At 35.8% G+C, this 9,872-nt stretch overlaps 1 pseudogene; it reads left to right on the top strand.

Moving 5' to 3' along the window:
- Positions 1-6,198: 6,198 nt before the first annotated feature.
- Positions 6,199-8,447, top strand: LOC133171902 (uncharacterized; annotated as a pseudogene).
- Positions 8,448-9,872: the final 1,425 nt, after the last annotated feature.

Here is a 9,872-nt window from a genome sequence, read left to right as displayed (position 1 = left end):
AGGTCAGATCCAGCATCCGAAGCAAGTCCAGTAGTGTGCATCCTTAGATGTATCATCTATGCAAGTTTGGTCAATATAGGGCTTATAGTTACTTGGAAGTGAGATCTGCTCCAAAAACTTTAACCTAGTCACTCATCCGGAAAATGTAGGTCAGATCCAGCATCCGAAGCAAGTTCAGTAGTGTGCATCTGTAGATGTATCATCCATGCAAGTTTGGTCAATATAGGGCTTACAGTTACTTGGAAATGAGACCTGCTCCAAAAACTTTAACCTGCTCCAAAAACATTAACCTGGTCATTCTTTAGCTGAAATTGCAGCATCTGAAACCTTGACTGGTACAATAAAACACACTAGAAGCATCCTCCATGCATCTCAGACTAATATAGGCCATAGAAGTACTTGAAAAGAAAACTGCCCCAAAAACCTAAACCTGGGACGCCGACACCGACGTGGACGGTATTACATAAGCTCCCCAAACTTCGTTGAGGTGAGCTAAAAATATTCAAATTGGTTATATTTTTCGATGAACAGAAAAATGTTTTAGAATTTTAATTTATATCTCAATACACATCTTGAAAAATGTGTTTGTGTTTGGGGGGGGGGGGGTTGAGGATAGGTCTTTCTCTAACATTTCAAAACATTTTTGCTGGAATTTGCCTATGTATGACTGTACAACAATAGAAAGCGGAGAGAGGCAAGCAACATCAAAATCAAAACTCACATATTAAAACTACAGCAGAAGACTATTCTCAGAAAAAGTCTAGGGGGAACCCCTCCACCTCGTACTAGAGATATACAGAAAAAAATCCTGGCCCTTATCCAGTCATGCGGTACATGTTTGAAGAAAGAGAGACAAGAAAGAGGACTAATATTGGTTTATTTTTAAAATTAGTATATAAGCCGAGTCAAAATATCTATTCCGCAATATATTTTTTTTCTTTGAGTTCATCCCTGTGATTGTGTGATTAATGTTACGTTCTGTACTGGACTTGAAAAATGTCGACATCTTTGGGTTTATGTGCTAGCCTTGAAGCCCGCAATGAAGATTGTATACTAGTTTAAATACGATTAATTCAAATATTAATTTGAAGTAATATCTAATTCAATAATTAATTTTGTGTTTTTTTTTATGTTGATCTCATCAGGAAATACGAAATTTGATTTTTTAAATAGTATTTTTTTTTCAAACGAACTGATTATCTTAACAGTTTAAAGTCATATCTCAAAACTTTCTATTTTCGACAATAAAGAGTTATAGTTTTTAGTGCGCTCTTTTGTAAAAAAGTCGGAAAATGTACAAATCTTGCAGGATTTCTGGGACACTCGGCATGTAAACAATATGTTGAATGTTGATGAAAAAACGCCTAACAAACATGCAAATGGGACACTGTACATGTATTGTCCCTGAATTTACATGCATCAGAAATAGAAAGGATAACGGTATCAATTTATATCTATTACAAGAAGTTATTCAGGCCCGTAGGAAGCAATTTTACTTTGAGGGGGCACAACCATTTATTTTTAGTTGGGGGACACTATTAACTACCAAAATTCCTTGACAAGCAAAAAAAAAAAAAAAAAAGGTCATCAGACGTTATCATTGAGGGGGCACAGTCATATAGTAGCTATTTTTTCTATAGTATTCTACATATCGGCAAAATTATTGGGGGGGGGGGGCACGGCCCCCCGTGCCCCCCGGTTCCTACGGCCATGTTATTGATGAGTGTTGACGGTCCGTCTCCAAATATGGGTTTTGCTAAAACGCGGAACGGAACGGAGAATATGAAATTATACCAATTGAAAATATATAAATTATACCAAAAAAAAACGATATACATTATATATGTTGTTCATATTTAACCTTGATTATCAATAACGAGTTGAGCTATTCATGTATATATTCTCATATGGAGTTCCCTGTACAAAAGCAAAGCATAGGGTACGGAAAGCATAAAATATAATGCCGTACACATGGTATATAAAACAGTGTGGTAAAATATGAGTGAAGTAACTTTATAAAAGACCACTTATCAACATGAATAGCCAGTATTCGATATTTATATGAGCGAACACAATATAATTTTCCATGCACAGGCACCAATTAAAGCGTGGATAACCATGTTATCGTACAATTCTCCACCCACCCCCACCCCCTTATTTGGCCAAGTTGTAAAACTGGAAAACAACACAGACCGATTGCACAGAATAACATTAAAATAGCTTTGATGGAGAAATCACACATTTTCCAGAAAATGCACTCTCAAAATTTATATATTATTTGGTAGGGAGGGGGAATGATGCATAGTTGTAGCTTACGTTGTCCTTGCTTTAAGTGCCTGACGGTGGATAGCGCGGATCCAAGATATTTTTGGAGGGGGGTTACACCCCAGTCAAAAAATGTTTGTTTATTGTTTAATGTCCCTCTCGAGAATTTTTCACTCATATGGAGACGCCACCACTTGCCGGTGGAGAGCTAAAAATTTTGACCTATACTCGGCACTCAGTGCAGTTAAGCAGTGAGGGGTCTTTTTGGTGCCAGCACCTACTGCGACACGGGACCTCTGTTTATATGGTCTCATCCGAAGGACCGGTCTCCACGTCCCATAGTGGGATTCGAACCCGTGACGTAATTTAAGGATCGACTCCCTACTCCGCGACTCTAGAGCGAACGCTCTAACCACTGCGCCACGCGGGCGACAGTCAAACAAAGCGTTTAATGTGTACTTTTCCCATCAACTTCACAGGGGTCCGTGTTTTCGGGGGAGGGGGAAGGTGGCAAGGTCATTTTTTTTATTAACTAAATACTATGTACACGTAATAACTCCTAAAATTTCAGGGGGTCTGAACCTCATCCCGAACCCCCTCTAGATCCGCACATGCCTGTAGTTGTAATAAGTGTGTCCTCTATTCTTTCCATAATGCCAGTGATCTTTGTCTTTATATATAGAACACAAATGTGTACATATTTAATCTCTTTCTCCTCCCCCCCCCCCTCCCCCACCTCCCCTGTTTTAAAACACCATTGCCTGTTTCATAATAAATGATCAAATAAAGAGTTTTGTTTTTAGTGAATAAGCTTTAAAAATTAGATTAGGACGAGTGGTGAATGAGGCATTCGGATAGATACTTGGGCTGTGTGTCTAATATGTATTTCATTGACCACCGCTTGTAGTTTTTAGAGGGGGGTCATGAATAAATCACATTGTTTAATATATATGTAATTTTTTTTAATGAGATATAAACTGTATGATAAAGAATACTGGTTTCTGTCTGATTTGTATATCCGTGAAGTAAATAATTTGATACAAGATTTTCCATTTTCCGTTCCGTTCCGTTTTCCGTTCCGCGTTTTAGCAACACCCTCCAAATACAATGTACATGCCTCGGAAACGTCGTAATTTTTACAATTAATGATAAATTTAGGGCTTTCCCTATCTCATACATCTTCGCTAGCCAAGGGTTTCTGATACGCTACTCTCCTCATAAGCCCTTGGCAAACGGTGTTAAAAAAAGTTGGGATTTTTTTCTCAAGTTGTGATTGGAGTTGATCGACATCGTTCGACCAATCAGCAATTGTTTTCTGTAAATGACGATATTTGCGTTCGGGATATATCTTGACTCTTTAATATCGAGAATGAAAAACGCAAGTAAACAACGATCCGCAAGATAACATGTCATTCTATGAATAGCTATATGGTGTCATCCAATATCTTAAGCTACGTGCAAAATATGTGATTAAGAATCTATACTGAAGATGTAGATTTGCATTTTAACATGTTTAAATAACAAATTAACATAACTCAATACCTTCTTGTTAATTATTCTTTAAAAACATTATTTTTTTAAATACGCTTTTTATTTTTGTCGATGACGCAATCTGTGCGTACCTGGTAAGAATGGTGATCACGTGACGAAAACAATCCCGTCTTTTGTCAGCACCGTATGCCAAGGGTTTATGAGGAGAGTAGCGTATCAGAAACCCTTGGCTAGCGAAGATGACTCTCATATAATTATGTCTATTTGTTTTTTTTCTTTTCTTTAAGGACAGACGATACGTTCCTTAATAATATATAATTTTTTTCTAAGAATTTATCATTGAAGTATTGCTACTTTAACATGTTTACTCACAAAAAATTGAGGTACCTTACCAGGCATTTGTGCAAGATACCAGAGGGTGTTATTTCCTATAAAATCCATTAGGAAAAAACTTAATTTGCCAATATCACATTTTTTAGTGATTCAATTTTTTAAAGACAATTAGAAACAAGTTTAGAAATCAGAAAGTAATCAAAATTTGGAATATTTTCCATACAATACGAAGATATACAAAACCGATATTTCAGGAACGTATCGTCTGACCTTAATGGGAATGTTGATTGACTGATTGTATGTTGTTTTACGTCCCATTCGAGAATTTTTCACTCATTTAAAGACGTCACCATATACCGGTGAAGGGCTTCAAATTTTGACCTTTACTCGGCACTCAGGGCCATTTAGCAGTGAGGGATCTTTATCGTGCCAACGCCTGCCGTGACACGGGGCCTCGGTTTTTTAGGTCTCATCCGAAGGACCCGCAACTTTCGCTTCAAAGTGCCGAGCGCATGGCGAAGGAACAGTTGCTACCCATTTTTTATCGACTTTGGTCAGTCGCGGCCTAGATTCGAACTCACGACCTCCTGATCACGTTTAATAGGAATGAAAATTACATTTAACATTCAAAATCGGATTGAAAATTTTATTTCATAAACTGAAGTAAGGTATAATGATGTATTCTTCCGCGTTTCCTCGATTTGCAAGCCCTTTACAGTGATCGGGATCGAGATGTAAAAATTACTAACACTTCCTTCTTCCGCTGGCTTCGCTTACGAGCAGACGCTTTTTTCAGCTAGATTTTTTATCAAAGTAAATCGACTTGTTTCGTCGAAACATTTTGTTTGTTTTTCGCTTGCAGAGCTTCTGCAGATTTTAAAGGAACGTTGTGCATTTTTATCAGTCATTCTACAAAAACATGACCAATTATTTTTATGTCGCTTACAAATTTACCGTTGTAATATTTTAGCTATAAATTTTAAGGTCGATTTCAACTCTAAGACTTAACATACACACATTGTTTTGTAAATATTCACCGATATATATGCAGTTAAAGTTTTGTTATGAACATAATGTAATGTTTGAAAACGTATTCCAATGCAAATCTTAATGTCTCTTCATTTATATACAAATTTCAAGATGAAATTTTCAGTAGTAAAATCGTTCCGAATAGATTGCAATGAATGTTAAAAAATGTCTTTTATCTTATATAAAAAGAAATCAAACCACTTCTCGCAAAAAAAATGCATAGATCTCCTTTCATGCGAATTCATATGCATGTCGCTTAAAATCGATTAACTTCCGTAACGATTTTGTTTTAGATTTCACGCATAGATTGCAGATTTCAAAAAGAACTGAAACTTATCTGAAAGTGACCACGGAATCTTATATCATCGATTTTAGTTGGGAGTCAGCTATTTTAGACGATTACATTTTCGACATAACAAAATGAATTAGACAGAAACACTTGTCTCTCTTAAAAATTTAACTTCCGTAACGGTAATTCAGGAAAGTTTTTACAATAAAGGTATAAAATTTTTTATTATTTTGGGAGCGAAATGCTTCATACTTTTGTTAAATATCCTAAACCAAACTTTGATTTTAACTATTGAAGAGAATTTTAACTTTTATTGCTGGAAATTAACTTCCGTAACGATTAACTTCCGTAACGATATTTTTCCCGAAAAAATTACTTTAAATTCGGATTCATGCAAGACTTCATGAATCATACTTTAGCGTTCTTTACTGAACACCAGAAACGAAAAATTGGTCAAATTCAACGGCTTTATTTAAAAAATAATAAGGCTTGATCAAGCATTAACTTCCGTAACATTACCTTAAAATCAATGGTATCTTGAAATTGTTGTAAAAAGATAACGATACCAGATTTGTGGACAATTCTTTGTTTCAAGTTCACTGATATGTCCTTTTGAGAATTATGATGTTCATTTTGCTATTTGAAACAATTATTTTTTTCATGTTTTTTTACTCTGAATTGGTCCATTTATCGTAGAATGACTGTTATGGTGGCACGTTGTGTATATATTTTGAGGGCACGTTGTGTTTTTTCACATGCATTTTAGCCTGGATGGCAATATACGCTCTGACTCGGAGAGTGACCCTTACGAATCGGGACAAGAATCCGAGAGATCTAATCTCTCTGAAGATAATGATAGCTCCACCCATCAGGAACCAGATCTGCAAGACAACTCTGATGTCATTTCGTTAGAGAATCTTGACCCTACAGAAGGTGAGAATTCATTTTCACTTGAAGGCAGCATGGCTGCATACTGTCAGAAATACTTTTATCAACATCTAACAGAAGACAGTATCAAACGCAACATTTTTGATGCAGTCCCTGTGCCTGCTAACGCTTTCTGTACGCCTCCAAAAGTTGATGCTTTTGTGGAGGATTTGATAGATTATAACGCTATGAAATTTTTAAAAATGCAGGATTAAAGTCTGGCATTTATTCAAAAGAAAATTGCTCAGATTATGGGACCATTGGCCAAAATCTGGCAGGCTGTTGATGGGGCACAGAAGGTCAGGAGGAGAATTCTGAGTTAACAGTTCTTGACATGCTAAAACTGACAGAGTAAACTGTTGTTTTAGTTGGCCAGGCAAATGCTACTTGTTTCTATGAACGTCGAGTTAATTTCTTGGCCAAGATAATGAAAGGTGTAAAGAAAGCAAAAGAACACCTTAAGACTAATGAGCATGATATTAGCAAAGAAAACTAGAACTGTCCAAAAGGGACAAATACCCCCCGCTGGGTTTTTCAGAGATGGTACCAAATCACTAATATTTTCTAGATGTGAGAGGTGTTCACAATTTGCTTAAACATTTAGAGTGAAAATTTAATAACTCATTATATTTTTTAATGCATGAAACTAAGGTGCAGCCTAATAAAACATCAATACTAATAATTACAGTGTTTTTTATTACATTGAAAAAATAGTCTGCAACTATCTGCCATCTTTGTGAGACATGACACTCTGCAAATTGATTGTTGAAAAAAAATCATAATTAATTATACAAAATCAAAGTGATCTTAATACCTTTATATCAAACTCATTTTAAAAATAAAAGGCTGGTTCCAGTAACTCTGTATTTTGACAGACATAAATTACAATTAAGAGACTTAGACAACAGAGATCTTTATTCCTTTCTGTCCAATTCCCAGGAGATATAGATAAGAACTGCTTGATCAGAGATGCCTTAACAGCTTCCCACACTGAACTCATTAATTAATCTTTAACTGGATGCATGTCCACTCATTACTCCCGAGGGACAAATGGATTTACACTATCTGCTGTGTAATGTAAAAACTGTTTTTAATACTTTGTGATTTTTTTTAGTTCTAATGAGTAGTTTTAAGCTGTAGTTCACATTTTTGTACAGATGTTCTAGATTCTATGTCTCAAACCTTAGACATGAAACTGAAATGACTAAGTCAATTTAAAAAAAAAAAAAAAAAACCACTGTAAAATGCAAAAAAATATCCAATCATGATGAAAATACTAGGTGCACATCTTCATATGGTAAATAATAAGTATACATATTTTCATACAAATCTATGCAATAGTCTCTGGGAACAGATCTGGACAAAACCACATAATAGAAATGATAAAAACACCTGTAAAATGCAAAAAAAAATTATCCAATCATGATGAAAATACCAGGTGCACACCTTCATATGACGAATAATAAGTTTACAAATTTTCAGACAAATCCTTGGAACAGTTTCCCAGAAATGGTCCGGACAAAATCTCGTCTACAGACAAACGGACAGGCAGACGGACAAGCTGATTCCAATATAACCCCCCCCCCCTAAACTTCGTTTGCGGGGTTATAAAGAGGTGCTCTATGGAGATAAAGTTTTTAAGGCTTTTGATAGGAAAAGTAAGAGTCGAAAGAGGGCCAAAGAGATTTCGAGAGAAATACAGTCAAAGAAGAGGCGCACAGACCAGTTCCAACAGCCCTTTCGTGCAGGGCCCTCGCGTGGGTATGGAAATCGTGGGGGCAGACAATCTATATGGATGTCGAAATAGGGCAGTCAGAGTAACACTAACATAAAACCTGTGCTGTCAAACTTCAAGATTCCAAGGAAACCCGGATCAGGGGAGAACAGGTGTGGAAATTATGGAGATATTCCTCTTGTAATAGAACAAATAGAAAAAATTTCCAAGTCTGAACAATCTACATGCCGCAGTGGCACATCACAAGTTCAAAGAAATTTGTCACCTCAAAATACCCCTGGGGGGGGGGGGGGGGGAGGTTGGAAGCATTTCAGGAAAATTGGAAAATCATTACAAAAGACCAAAATTTATTGGAGAGTATTTCAGGATACAAAATAGAATTCAGTTCAGAACCAATTCAGAGGGTTCAACCAAAGCAATGAAATATGAAGATAACGAACAGCATTCAATCTCGAAAGTCCAATGAAACGATACAAATTTGAAGCAGAGCAATACGGACCTCAAAAGAAGATGGGCGTGTTTGGCGTGTGATCTGCAGGAATAAGGCATACGATTTGGTCGGTTGACCACAGCTGGACATACTTTACAAAGTTACGCACATGGAAAAATGTTACAGTACCAACCAGACCCAACCTGACACATAAGCAGTCCCCGGGACTGCTTTGGGACCGCTCTGGGACTGCTGTAGGACTGCTCTAGAAAGCAGACCCAGCAGTCCCTGGGACTGCTTTGTTCACTTATGCATGAAAAAGGTTCTGAGTGACATGATAGCTCCGCCCCTTGCATATTCTGAATTTGCAGGCTCCCTGTTGTTGTTTTGTTTACTTTCAGCAGAGAGGTGTTAAAGATAAAGAATAAAAATACCCAAGGATTCCTTCCAACATTTTAATAAGTAGAGATAGATATACATGTAATTACTAAATGTCTTCAGGGGCTGTAAATTTACACAATCGTAGTCTAGAATTAATTTTCAAAAATGAAATTAGTTAAAAGGGAAGTCAGGAGATGATCGGACTTTTATCCCTTGAACTAAACTTTAATACAGATGTTTGAAAAAAAATCTCTAAGGCTTATTTAATTAATTAATGCTAATTAAATCTTTGATACAGGTGATTGAAAAAAAATATCTAGGCCTATTTAATTAATTAATGCTGTCAAGTAACGATATGTACTCAAAGTTTGCATTAGCACTATTTAAAAAAAACAAACTTGTCATTACAATAAGATATTCAGAGGGATGTACTGTACTGGTTTTTTTCAATTTGAAAAAGCTAAAACCATGCTAAAAAAGAGCATTCCATGCTATTTTTTACCGCCCTCAAATAAAACCTAATAATTTATTAAATGACCATGAAATAAAATTATTCTACCATTCTTCGGTCATTTAAACAATTATATTTGTGAACAATTACTGGGGGATTTATTTATGAATTTGTTTTTGATTTATAAACAAGTTATTAAAAGAGTAAATTTATGAGCATTTTTAAATTATTGGGAATTGTGACTTATTTATTATTTGTTTTGATTTTTTCCTGGCCGATTAATAAAAAGCAATACAAATGTATAAAATAGTGTCAACACCTGAGGTTTCAATCGCCTTCGGGCATGATTAGCAGAGAGCAAATGCATGTTATTTGGGTATCAGTGTTACACATCACTGAACATGCTGATCAACAATGACACTAATTTCAATCTATGTACTGCAAAAAATCTTCGTTTATTTCGGGATTAATTAATTTTGAACATCATCTGAGGGTTCCATTCGCGTGATTTACAGATGTACTCTCAAACGTTTATATAATA

The sequence above is a fragment of the Saccostrea echinata genome, unplaced genomic scaffold, assembly GCF_033153115.1.
Source record: "Saccostrea echinata isolate AGI-Se365-2 ecotype Australia unplaced genomic scaffold, CSIRO_AGI_Sech_v1 ptg000054l, whole genome shotgun sequence".
Lineage (NCBI taxonomy): Eukaryota > Metazoa > Mollusca > Bivalvia > Ostreida > Ostreidae > Saccostrea > Saccostrea echinata.
The sequence above is the reverse complement of the archived record's forward strand: the minus strand, read 5'-3'. Positions and strand labels throughout refer to the sequence as shown.